The sequence below is a fragment of the Mya arenaria genome, chromosome 11 (assembly GCF_026914265.1).
Source record: "Mya arenaria isolate MELC-2E11 chromosome 11, ASM2691426v1".
Taxonomy (NCBI): Eukaryota; Metazoa; Mollusca; class Bivalvia; order Myida; family Myidae; genus Mya; species Mya arenaria.
Window position 1 is genome coordinate 27,547,361 of NC_069132.1, and position 15,294 is coordinate 27,562,654.

The following is a 15,294-nucleotide window of genomic DNA, read 5'->3' on the forward strand; positions in this document are numbered from 1 at the left end:
ACAGGGTTGACCTACTGACTCCAGAATAAAACTGGTCATTTGTAGGTCAAGGGAATCAACCAGTTATGTTTTATATAGGATGCTAAGAAAACTCGTGCGGTCAGGACGGTCGCTGGATGATAGGAACACAGTTATAAAGGTCCTGCTTGTACTGCTACAATATGAGAAGCGAGTTATGGGACCCGTTCTAAAGGGATTTTAGTCGTAACTTAAATAATCCTTCATCTGTATAAACGTCACAACCGGCAACACTTTTTGTATGTATCTAATGATCTAGTTTCCTTCCATGTAACATTTGTCGGAAATATCAAATGGCAAAATCACTCGTGAGCAACAAACGTCGGATCACATAACTCGTACATAGAAGATAACCGTTAGTTTTAGTGTACGAAGGCTATTTATTTCAGGTTTGCTTGTGGTTTAATAAAACATCGTTGGGTTTAACCCTGTTTATATATATATTTGACTAGGAGAAACGGACCTAAAAATAGATAATAAATAATAAATAATAATAGATTTATAGCAAATTTAAATGTTTCATCTCATTATGTTACAACGACTGTGAATGTACGTATTAACACATGTATAGAGAATTAGGACGTTATCCATCGTTGGTATCACGTTATATTAGAATAATACAATATTGGTATAAAGTTGCTGGTACTGACAAAAAAGTTATACTTAAAGAAATATATGATATGTTAATAGTTTGGAAAATGGAAAACGCAAATGAGTTCTCATGACAACTTATTTATTTATTTGTATTCAACACATTAGTCAATATTACAACGTATTAATGTTTCTTTATAACTAGCCGTGTGTATGGTCCAGAATGCATTCTATAAACTAGTAAACAATAATGTATTGCAAGCATGATTGCGCCTGCTTTATTCTTTCTTGATATAGATAAAACTTTAATTATTATATCATCTAAAAGTGTGGAGGTGGTTTTTCGCCAATGTTGTGAAACTTAGGTTTAGAGATTTCCCAGAGCTGCACTGACCTGGATCAATACCACATTTATCTGCCCCGTTTACCCACAGTTGTCTGCATGACCCCGTTGACCGGATGTTAATACACAGAAGAGTGCCTGTGTTAAAGTATCAGTATTTTATTAAAGTTAAATTAAAGTGCAGAAACAGGTGCTATTTTTACATATACTTAAGATAAACTAACCGTGTATTGCAAAAAATAATAGTTTCTAGTGTAAATATTGCAAAAATCATTGCATGGGGAACAATGTAAATTAGTTGTTTGTAGCCTAATTCCTATGTGACCTAACTCAATGTACAGGAAAAAACAACACTGGCTTATCTTGAAATAGTATGCTTTCTGCATACTTGCCTTTCTAGAAATGCCTCTAAAATGAGCATGAACATAACCAGGCTTGTTATTACATATGTCGGAAACGCTAGCTAATATATCGTAATCAAAACGGACATAAATGTTTCATTTCCTGTGATTAAACCTGCCAAGAAAATGAACTAATTTGCAATTCAATACAGGTAACTGCTTTTTGTCGCGTTCTCCTTTCTAGAAGCATGTAAGTTAAACAAATCATTAATAAACAGCATGTAAGTTATATTAAGGTAAGCCGTCGATGATAATTACAAAACATGTTACCGGTAAAGTTTAAGTGTTTACTTATACAATATTATGTTTTACTATTTTGAAAGTTTTCACCGACAGCTTTTATTAATAGGCATTACCTCATTTAAGAAACGAATTAAAGAAATGGCTATTTAATCATACATTTGTACTAAAAATCTGGTTTATTACCTCCCTTTAATATATCATACGAGCTAAGCAGCGTCATTATGGGGTTATTAAAAATGTTATTCAAGAAAAAAATATGTAAAGGTTAAGCAATATAAATTAAACAAAAATATATTTTGGATGTTAATATCTGAAATTCACTTACACATTTTTCATTCGCATGATGGGTGGCTTACCTAAAAATAATAATGTGATTTATACTTGCGTGCAATTCACCAAAGACCAGCATAATAAGATATTGAGACAATGCATTTATTTATAGTAAAAATAAAGATATGCAGGTTTCATTTGTATACAATTTGATCAAAAGAGTAAAATACACAGATAAACACCTAGCAAAGCATAAGCAGACAGCTATTCACATATATATACTTAAAAATGCTAACGGACGAACAAGAACGGTTTCATTTCGCTCTGCAAATGAACGTTGCTAAATTAATTTAAGATGCTCGAATTCGCCTCCTGAACTTACAACTTGGTGAACATGGAGACGAAAAAGTTCATATGTTGAATAGCTACCATGTGGCGTGAGCCCACAGTTATTTTTACTATATGTTTCATATAGACACTAACCTGGGTTTTGACTTTATACACACCCAATTGCCAACAAGACATGGCATCTCTAGAACAATTTAAGACACAAAATATAATCACAAGAAAACACCATGTTGACCATTGACCCGACTGTCAATCGGCTACAAACAACTAATTTTCAGACTTCCACAAGCTATGATTTTTCCAATATTTACATTGAAAACTATCAATTTCTGCAATAGAGTGCCAAATTCAGTCCAGTTCTCTGCAAAAAGAAAATATTTTTTTTGCTTCTTTTTCATTCAATTTTAATAAAATATTGATACTTGAACACAAGCACTCTTTTTTCTGTATTCACATCCGGATCTTGGTCAACGGGGGCAGATAACTGTGATCTTGAGCCATGTAAACATATTGAAGCTTAGCAAACGTCGTGGTTAGAATGCATGCTTTACAAAACATTTACATACTATCTGAAACTGAATGTATAGAAATGACTCTAAAATGATCTTGAGCATGATCAGGCTTCATATGAAATATATAGAAAATTCTATATGGCATATACTAGTAGTTTTCACATCCTGTAGTTAAATGGAAATCCCACCAAGGAAGCATTTTGAATATCTGCAATGCTTACATACCGAATCCAAGTATAAGTGCCGAAAGTGGTGGTGTGGAAAGAATGTTAAGCATAAAACACTAAATGATCATCTGAAAATTCGACGAAAGACAGCGTACCTGTTATTCAAAACCATATAACATGTAAGAATTTATTAGAACACGTTATACGTGTATTTTTCAAAACATTTTCAGGTAATCGCATGTATGATCTAGGATACCCCTAAAAGGGCGTGGACATTACCAAGATTTATATGAAGTAAATAATTTACGTTATTTTATACATTGTAACCCATTGGTGCATATATTGTTACGTCCTGTAGATAAAAGCAAATACTGTCAACGAAATGTCAGAGTCCTCACTTCATATTTCTGAGTCGATACTTATGCGTTTTCTTTGACGATGGCGTGCTTTTTTTACACACATGCATATGACGGGTCTTGTTTGTGCGGACGTCTCTGTTTTACTTGCTAATGGCTAAGAGAAACTACGAAAACTGGAAACAAAAATTAGATAAAAAAAACCTGCCAATCTGAAATGGAGTAATTGTTCCTTGAAATGGAAGTGTTTCAATAAGTATACCATTTAATTAAATATAAGAATGTTTTTGTTACTTATCATTTGATAATGTTTATGAAATGCATGAAAACAATGCACATAAAACATCAATCTGCAGACAATTGTTTAAAACTGAATCAGTTATCTGAGATTATCTTTTGAATAGTTTACAACAAAACAGCAATTTGATTGGTCAACAGTGAAAATTGGATAAGGCCTAAAAAACAAAAACATTTGGTTTGGGTTACCCGACCCTACCTACGAAATAGGCGACAACCCTACTGTTTTTAATAGTCTATTGGTAAAAATAAAAATAAGTGTGTTTTTCAATATGTAGTTTTTAACCTTCCAAGCTTCATACAGAAGATAACTTTAACATTATTCTCCAATGATGACAATATTAACATTCTTACATAAAGCCTTATAAAATAATAAAAAATATCTTTTTAGAAAGCCTACATGTCCTACCCTACCAGCTTTTGAAAAGGATGTTAACCTAACCAATCAATTTTTTTAGCCTAATTTGCTAACTTTAAACCAAACCAAAGAATTAGGTTGCCGGTTTTATACAATTGGCTGCTGCAGAAGTATAATGATGATCATTTTATCAAAATATTGTCTTATTGGGCCAAAATATATCAGACTTTTTCTATTGAAACAAACTTTAATTGAATCATACATTAAATAATCTTGCACACATGCTCTCTGAACTCTTACATTGTTTAAATGAATGACTGCAAGATATGATATCAACTTTCATTAAATATCTATATCATTACTTGACATATTCATTGAATGACAGTTACGTGTACATTGTCATGTGTAATCATTATATACTTGTAATATCAATTTCCTACACATTCACAATAGAAAGACTACATACTGTACTTAGATCATCATGGTAGTTAAAGCATCTATCGACTGTCACATGAAACCCCGAGGCAGCGACAATCACAATATCAAACAAGGTACAAATAACCCATGATTACCGGTCCTCAAGGTAATTGTACCGCTACTATTGTGTTGTATATTATGTAGGTATTTATTACAATAAGTTAATGGATGTATATTTTCAGGTTAATGGCCTGTGAATGTTTTTGAACAACTCAATAGTGTATATTACCTCAAATTTGAAGTACCCATACTCAAAAGACCTTTTCACTTATATTGAAAAACAGTCACTTGTCTGTAAGTTAATATTATTCTTTAAGATAGATTGTGACAAAATCAAATAGCCTATATATTTGAACTGGAGTTAATTTATTTCATGAATTGTCCAGTACTCTATAAAATTGGGTAAGACATGGTTAGTTCTTGCTGTAGGCAATTACTTTTTTTATTGAATTGGTATAGTTTTTTTTCTTTAATTGCTTCAAATCCTACATAAGTGCCTTCCTCTTAGTTTTTGTTTCTCCTCATGTCTTCATTCTAAGAAAAGTTTTTTATTTCCAATCGTGGGTTTGAATCCCGCTGCAGCACTTTGGATATCTTAAACCTGTTTATTTGTTATTTTCTAGAATATCATTATTTCTTTAAAAAAATGTTTCTTATCTTCTTCCTTTATATAAATAAACGTATACGTCTAGAACAGGTTTTCTGAACAGTGTACATTGTAAATTAAACAAAAAAATTAGGGACCTTGTTCCCTTCACCCCTTCCCCCAATCTAATGCTCACAACTAACCCACCTGAAACAGACTTGTTTTATTGATCCTCCTTGAATTCATTAATGACAACCACAAGTGATTTTGCTTGGTACTGCATAGTTGGAATTCTTTGACAAAACCGCTCCTAAGATTCTTAATGAAATGCTCCCCTTTTTTTTACAGCATGGTGGAGACAGAGTACTGTTGGAAACACCCTCTGCATACACCTGCCCCTACCAGCTATCCCCACCCCACTACCTACCTTGAACTTATCTGTGTTGGCAGCCTTTAATTCCACAATGACAGCCCAGTTCTTGGACAGCTTTTATAACAGTGCTAGAGGACCTTGCCCCCCACCACTCCCCTTTCATACCCTCTCCTTCCACTTACCTGAAACATGTCAGTGTCGGGATCTTCCTTGTACTCTACAATGACAGCCTGGTTCCTGGACAGAGTGTAGGAGACAGAATGCTGGTGGCTGTCCTGCACAGCCTGTATAATACGAAATGGTTGCTTTTAAGATAAAGGGTTGATCATATTTGAATGCATGAAATATACTTCTTGTTAAAAGATTAGCAAATATTTGTTACTTTGTATACCATTGACTTAAATGACTTGGTGCTATTCCATGCCACTATCCATAATGCAATGCCAAACAATCAATGACCTCAAAACCTCTTGCTGCTCATACAAATTATTTTTTAATTACTATGTATATAATAAACCCTTGGAATGTTAATATTACTGTGTCACATTACAAAACATTTGAACATATTGCAACACCTTGCCATAAGTAGTGTGCTGATACATTGCAACACCTTGCAATAAGTAGTGTGCATATAATGCATTGCAACACCTTGCAATAAGTAGTGAGCATATGAATTGCAACATCATGCAAAAGTAGTGTGCATATGCACTGCAACACCTTGAGATAAGTAGAGTGCAGACTCATTGCAACAACTTGAAATTAGTAGTGTGTGGACCCATTGCAACAGCTTGGAATAAGTAGCATATGGATACATTGCAACACCTTGCAATAAGTAGTGTGCGAATGCATTGCAACACCTTGCAATAAGTAGCATTAGGTTGCATTGCAACACCTTGCAATAAGTACGTGTGGATGCATTGCAACACCTTGCAATAAAAAAGTGTGTGGATGAATTGCAACACCATGCAATAAGAAGCATTAGGAGCATTGCAACACCTTGCAATAAGTAGCATTAGGATGCATTGCAACACCTTGCAATAAAAAAGTGTTGTGGATGAATTGCAACACCATGCAATAGAAGCATTAGGATGCATTGCAACACCTTGCAATAAGAAGCATGAGGATGCATTGCAACACCTTGCAATAAGTAGTGTGCAAATGCATTGCAACACCTTGCAATAAGTAGCATTAGGATGCATTGCAACCTTGCAATAAGTAGCATTATGATGCATTACAACACATTGCAATAAGTAGTGTGGGGATCATTGCAACACCTTGCAATAAGTAGTGTGGGGATACATTGCAACACCTTGCAATAAGTAGCATTAAAATGCATTGCAACACCTTGCAATAAGTAACATGAGGATGCATGCAACACCTTGCAATAAGTAGCTTAAGGATAAATTGCAAACCTTGCAATAAGTAGTGTGTGGATGCATTGCAACACCTTGCAATAAGTAGCTTGTGGATGCATTGCACCAGCTTGGAATAAGTAGCGTAAAGGATAAATTGCAACACCTTGCAATAAGTAGTGCAGGGATACATTGTAACAACTTGAGATAAGTAGTGCGGGATGCATTGCAACACCTTGCATAAGTAGTATGAGGATGCATTGCAATGCCTTGCAATAAGTAGCATGAGGATGCATTGCAAACCTTGCATAAGTAGCATGAGGATGCATTGCAATGCCTTGCAATAAGTAGCATGAGGATGCATTGCAACACCTTGCAATAAGTAGCATGAGGATGCATTGCAATGCCCTTGCAATAAGTAGCATGAGGATGCATTGCAACACCTTGCAATAAGTAGCATGAGGATGCATTGCAATGCCTTGCAATAAGTACATGTTGATGCTGCACACCTTGCAATATAGCATGAGGATACATTTGAACATCTGCAATAAGTAGTGTGGGGATGCACTGCAACACCTTGCCAAAAAGTAGCATGAGGATACATTGCAACAGCTTGAAATAAGTAGCGTAATGATAAATTGCAACACCTTGCAATAAGTAGTGTGTGGATGCATTGCAAACCTTGCAATAAGTAGTGCCCGGATGCATTGCAACACCTTGCAATAAGTAGTGCTCGATGCATTGCAATATCTTGCAATAAGCGTGTGGGGATGCATTGAAACAGCTTGCAATAAGAAGTGTGGGGATGCATTGCAACACCTTGCAATAAGTAGCATGAGGATGCATTGCAACACCTTGCAATAAGTAGTGTGTGGATACATTGCAGCACCTTGCAATAAGTAGCATGGGGATGCATTGCAACACCTTGCAATAAGTAGCAATGAGGATGCATTGCAACACCTTGCAATAAGTAGCATGGAGATGCATTGCAACACCAATAAGTAGCATGAGGATGCATTGCAACACCTTGCAATAGGTAGTGTGCGGATACATTGCAACACCTTGCAATAAGTAGTGTACGGATGTATTGCAACACTTTTGCAATAAGTAGTGTGCAGATACATTGCAACACTTTTGCAATAGGTAGTGTGCTGATACATTACAACACTTTGCAATAAGTATTGTGTGGTTAAATCACAACACCTTGCAATTATAGTGTGGGGATACATTGCATTATCGTGCAAGTGGATAGTTACAACACCTTGCAATAAGTAGTATGTGGATAGATTTAACACCTTGTAATAAAAAGTGTGTGGATAAATTGCAACGATATTTCAATATTCTACAGTTGCAATAGTATTGCAAGTTACAAATATGACATAAATTTGCCTCCATGTATTCATTGTTAATTAAGTTCTCTGACTTATTGACAATCAAATGCAGATAGGTGTTTACATTTTTATGAACATTTAATTTGATTGATCATAAAATTAATAGCTTGACCAATTATTATGTCGATGATCCGATCGATTGTGATTTTAGACAGATTTTAATCCCTACCATATGCTACAAAATACTACAACTCAAAACCCTTTTGATTGAAACAATACATAACACACATTTTGCACTTTGTTTGGTTAACATAGATAGCTTAGGAATTTTGTGCAGTAACAACTTCATGAAGGTCTGTACCTTTGAGGAGTGAGGATTTTTCACAATGTGTTTTCTGAAGGGCTTCACTCCATTTGCCTTGGGCCTCCTGTGCAGCACATACTTGCTTCTTCTTCTAACCCTTGTTACCATGTGGCAACTGTCCATTATACCTGTAACAGTTTGTTTATTTTTAAACTACAAACACAAGTACAATCAACAAAAGCTCCACAAGTGATGGATGCCGACACTCATCTCTAATTGTCAATCAATAAAAGGCAAAACTGAAAACAAAATAAAGCCAGTGAGATATCTCGTGCTTAAATGGTTAACCAGTTTTGCCCTTTTATTGCCCTGCAACACGTAAAAGCAAAGTATCACAACATCCAGAGATATCGGCCCTTCAGCACATATAATCATATTGTCAACAAAATCAGAGATATCAGCCCTGCAACATATACAAGCATATTGTTCACATCAACAGCCACATATATAGGCCTTGCCACACATATATGCATATTGTCAACCCTGACAGCCATATATAAAAGCCTTGCAAAAAATATTTGAATATTTTTAACAACATACAACAGCCACACAACCCTTTACCCAGTAAGCAAACTGTCCATAACAACAAGCTAGAGATATTTGCTTGTAAAAACATTCTTTGACAATCAGACATGAAACTTGAAAGCTAAAAAAGGCACATAAACATTAATGGTGTGGTTCTGGTTGCCCAACGAATGTTATTATCAAGTCCCAACCATAAATATTTTTTGGAGAAATTGGTAAATCTGCATTTAAATTGCTAGAACAAATACAAAATGTAATAAAAACACAATGAAATATTTTTCTAAATCTTCTCCTTACCTACCTTGCCTGCTTTTTGTCAGCATGTGACATATTAATACCAGAACGTCATTTTTGGGCCTCAAGCAATGTTTTAAACATTTACATTTAAATTAATCCAATCTATGCCCATGTTGTTTTTGTCTATTGGCCCTGTGCAAATAAAACTTTAACTTGAGTTGATTTGACTTAAAGTGACTGAACCTACCCGAGAATGACAAGTTCACCGAACACAACTGGCGGTTGAGCAGATAAGGACATGGGGGAAGCTGAAGCCTGCAGATGGTTGTCTGTAGCCTGCAGCTGGTTGTCTTGTAGCCTGTAGCACACAGATGGCCCACTGTGCAGCTCAGGGTGAAGTCTAAAAATACAAAAAAGTGCTTAAAGTGGATTATTAAGTAACAAAAACCCACCGCAGAGCAAGGAAACAGTTTTCAATAATTAACACTTCAGGCTGTGTTGTGAGAACTATATGTAAGCTGATTTGTTGCGTGTTGTGTGTATGTTAACACAATCCCATGAGAGGTCTTGATAAAATGTTTTTACATATTCATACATGTACCAAGTTTGGTGACATACAAAATGTATTTTTAAGGCTGCACTCTCACAGATTGACCAGTTTAACAACTTTTTAACTTACATATAAAAATCTGTGGTCTGATTTTTTGTCAGCAGTCTTATATACATGGTTTCCATGAATTTTTGCAAAATTTGGCTCGCTCCAAGACAAAAAATGAAAAAGTTGTCAAAACGTTCAATCTGTGTAAGTGCAGCTTTAACCAAAAGTTTCAACTGTTTTTCTATTTGTTACAGTGACTTTGACCCTAGGGCCTTAAACACAATCCCATGAAAGGTCTCTATAAACTCTTCATACATACCAAGTTTGTTTCGAATTATTACAATCCAAACTAAGGATATTCAGTTGCAACAATTTTTTATTTTGTGTAACAGTGACCTTGACCCTCAGAGCCCCAATGCAATCCCATGAAAAGTCTTTATATAAACTCTTCCTATACACCAAGTATGGACAAAATATGTCAACCCAAACTAAAGAAATTAAGTTTCAAAGATTTTTCCATATTAAATAAGTAGTATAGACCTTGACCCTAAGGGGCCAAAATTCAAGGGCACTAAGGTTTTCTAATAACCAGGTTTCACTTAGTTGAAAGTTCTTATTGCTCCAGCTGGGAACATCTTGTTGCCCTTTTCCAGCACCTCTACTGCTGCCATTTTACTACCCCCTGCTGTGCCCTTTCGTTTGTCAGTCATTTTTCAGAAATAAATATAAAAATATACATGGTTGGACACTAAATAAAATACGCTAGGGTATTCATAAAGTATTGAAAGTAGTTTCAACACATATACTATCAGAAATGAACACTGACCTTTGTAAGTGCCAAATTAAGGCTCATTCAATGCGTATCAGAAGTGTCCTTTCTGACCTAGCATCATGCCCTTTTCAAATCCTGGCTGGAGCACTGACATAATATGCTTTAACCCAGAGTTTTCCATCGGAACAACTGGCCGAAATAGCGTAAAACATCAACATTTTTGTCTGAATCAAAACAGAGCTACTAGAAGTTTTCAAGTCTCTTGAAAGGTTAATTCCCTTGCCAGTCTGTTTTCTCATATTCTCAAGCTAAAGGGACATCTCTAACTGCAAACTGTGAAATGACCTGTTAATCTATAGATTCTTGACGAACTTACTATAGTCACAAAATGAAGTCAGCCATATTTTTGGTTTAGTGTGTGCTTAGTGTTACTAATTAAAATATAATTTTTACATGCATGGTCAAGAAATGTAGCTAATGAATAAGTGAAATTATGCTATTTATTTATTTATTCATATTTGCTTTTATCAGCCAGGAATTGTCCCCACGGAAATAGTAACCAGACTTTGGAGTTAGGTGTCCTTTCTGAAAACCCGGTGTCCTCAGGATCCCGGAGCGAATTACGGACACTACGGACCATGGACATTACGGACCAGACTATACGGACCAGATTTAGGGACACTACGGACCAGATTTAGGGACATTACGGACCATGTTCGGAATCTTACGGACCATGATTTAAACATATTTTTTTTAAATTATTCACTCATTAGTTTTTAATTTGTTAATAAATACTTGAATATGAGTGCCCAGTATACGTTATATCTTCCATATAACTGTGAAAAATCCCGTGAAGTTCGAATAGATCAATGGTTCAATATAAAATCTTGTGAAATTCCAAAAGGTGTTAAAGACCTATGTATTTATAACAATTATTTGAAAAATAATGACAAAATTTGAAAGATTGGCAGTAAAATCAGTTAAAAGCAACGAGAAATATTTTCCAAAAGAGTTTATTTCCCAAAATAAATCGAGCAAATATTTCCCAAAAGAGTTTATTTCCCAAAATAAATCGAGCAGAAATATTTCCCAAAACAGTTTATTTCCCAAAAAAATCGAGCACATATAAGAACATATCAGTGTTTGTTGCAATTCTTGCAAACTGATGTTTAAAAACTGGCAATTTCTGTTGCCTTTATTAGTGTTTATTAGTTATAATTGTACCCGTAATTACGGCGGTATATTACAAAGAACAAACATTATACTGACAACCTTTAATTGGCATCATAAATGTGTGAAAACCCATTGTGACTGCGCACTTTCACTGAACCTTTCAATTAAAACAGATGAAACGGAAACAAACAAATATGACAATCAAATTTATTTCAGAAAGCAATCGATCACATATGAAAACATTAATATTCACATTAACAATTATAAGATAAACACATATTTCGTTCGTTATTATTCACATTATTATAATATTTTATTAGTTTTTCAGTTACATTAAAGATAATTGTCATACTGAGCAATTATATTAAAGTATTTATTAACAAATTTAAGACCGATGAGTGAATAAATAAAAAAAAAATGTTTAAAACATTATAATCATGGTCCGTAAGTTTTTAAGATGGTCCGTAATGTCCCTAAATCTGGTCGGTAATGTCTGGTCCGTAATGTCCATGGTCCGTAGTGTCCGTGACCCCCCGGAGCCTAGTTTATGTCGTATATTGCGTCCACTTACAACTATTTGAACTAGGGTGATGTAAATCAGTAATAAAATTGAAACACACTTAAGATAATAATTTGAGTATTTTCAGACATGAGGAAAAATCCTTAATTCTATAAATAGTTCATACTGCTGATAAAAGATCTCATCTAGCAAGGACAATAAACCACCATCTGTGTTTTGGTGAGCTGTCAACAAAAAACAAATTGTAAACAAAGAAGAATGTAAAGACAAAACGAACAAACCGATCTTTCTTTGTATCAGGCATTGATCGCTTCAATATTTAAACATCAAGACTGCATGTCCTTGTGTTTCACATGGGATAATCCGAGTCACAAACGATTATATTACAAGAGAAGCAGCAATATTATCAGGATTTCAATATTTACAGCTGTGTGGTAGGTGGCGCTTTAGACGCTTGTATTATCCAAGCGTTTATCTACGGCTTTACGATCTTTTACTATTTGCCGTACACCATACCGTACACTTCGACAGTAGTATAATTACATTAACGAAAAAGTGAATTTGTTTATAATCATATCTATAACATGATTGAGAGTGTTAATGTTTGAACATGTGCATGTTTACATTGAATGCAGGTTTAATAATAAACATATATACCAATCAATTTCAGAATAAATAAAACAAAGATAGTCCAGGAGTATTGCCATGAGTCGTGATATTAAACTTTGAGTCCAAAACTCCTCTACTGTCAAGTGCGTATTACCAGTAATGGCTGCATTATTATCGCTTACCGTGACCCCGTCGCATCCCAAGTGTGACTTAATTAATAAAAAATTTGAAGCAAAGGGGAATTTTACCCTCACCATTTGATGGATATTTGCCAAAGAGATATTGTGTACCCAAAATGCCACAAACCTGCGATGAATTACGTCTGGAATGGTCCCACATCTCAGACTTTGGTTATGGTTTCATTTCTCCAATATTTACTATAGTTGTAATTTAGAAAATTCAAGTTGATATTACATGCATCTTATAATAATTATCACTTGTATTGTATATTTTAAAGAATGAGTAAGACACGTGGCCAGTTCATTGACAAGAATATTTCTATAATGTAGTATATCATATGTCATACACATAAAATATGGACTGTCTATCCGATGCACGGCCCGTTTGCATTATTACTCAAAATCGAAATGCTTTGAAGACCTGAGAGAGTGAGTTGAAAATTGTTTTCCTCTACATACTTTTTAAATGTTAAATCAATAATTTTCATGTACATATGTAAAAGAGAGTTACTCCGCTTACATGAATGGTGTATTATTTTATCATCATAATTAAATAATTAATAATATCACAATTCAAATGTATATATATATAATAATAATAATATAAAAATAAAATCCATTTTTTTCGGGTGCATGTGCGGGATAATAATTATTGACATTTTAACTAGACACCGACAGTAAATATATAACATTTGTTATTGCCTCTAGTCCAGTATTTAACTTTTTATCAGGGGATCGAATCTATCTTTTCAAGTTTTTCTATTTTTTAAGTAAATGGCGAAGATAAAAAGCTGTTTTTCCTACCTATGGACATGGACCAAAGCGTTATAAAACAACACAGTCACCTTGCATAACATATAAACTGCCATCTTTGACTTTAACAGTACTATGGGTGTGTTATATATATCGAGTATTTTATGGTTTAGATTTGTAGAATTGTTAAATTATTATGTCTCTATAATTTTGACATTTATTCCGATATATTATTTTTTTACTCATCGGGGCGCAAAATAATTTGGTTACGTTTGTGGTTACATCGTTATGGTGACTTGGATTTAAGGCGCACAATAAAAGTTTATGCACATATATATATATATTTCATTATTAATTTAATTCATTTTCATATTAAACTCATTAAATAATGAGTATGATTTAGAAACAGATAAAAAAAGATTAGCCTTTATAAAGCAATTTTTTTATTATTAGCCGCGTGGCCTCATATTCCCCGGTTAAAAAATCGCGAAAATATCGCTAATATTTGTTTATCAGTACCAACACTTTTGAAAAAGACCCCAACAACAGGGTTGACCTACTGACTCCAGAATAAAACTGGTCATTTTGTAGGTCAAGGAATCAACCAGTTATGTTTTATATAGGATGCTAAAGAAACTCGTGCGGTCAGGACGGTCGCTGGATGATAGGAACACAGTTATAAAGGTCCTGCTTGTACTGCTACAATATGAGAAGCGAGTTATGGGACCCGTTCTAAAGGGATTTTAGTCGTAACTTAAATAATCCTTCATCTGTATAAACGTCACAACCGGCAACACTTTTTGTATGTATCTAATGATCTAGTTTCCTTCCATGTAACATTTGTCGGAAATATCAAATGGCAAAATCACTCGTGAGCAACAAACGTCGGATCACATAACTCGTACATAGAAGATAACCGTTAGTTTTAGTGTACGAAGGCTATTTATTTCAGGTTTGCTTGTGGTTTAATAAAACATCGTTGGGTTTAACCCTGTTTATATATATATTTGACTAGGAGAAACGGACCTAAAAATAGATAATAAATAATAAATAATAATAGATTTATAGCAAATTTAAATGTTTCATCTCATTATGTTACAACGACTGTGAATGTACGTATTAACACATGTATAGAGAATTAGGACGTTAATCCATCGTTGGTATCACGTTATATTAGAATAATACAATATTGGTATAAAGTTGCTGGTACTGACAAAAAAGTTATACTTAAAGAAATATATGATATGTTAATGTTTGGAAATGGAAAACGCAAATGAGTTCTCATGACAACTTATTTATTTATTTGTATTCAACACATTAGTCAATATTACAACGTATTAATGTTTCTTTATAACTAGCCGTGTGTATGGTCCAGAATGCATTCTATAAACTAGTAAACAATAATGTATTGCAGCATGATTGCGCCTGCTTTATTCTTTCTTGATATAGATAAAACTTTAATTATATATCATCTAAAAGTGTGGGAGGTGGTTTTTCGCCAATGTTGTTACTTTGTAAAAGAAATTCGAAAAAAGAGTATG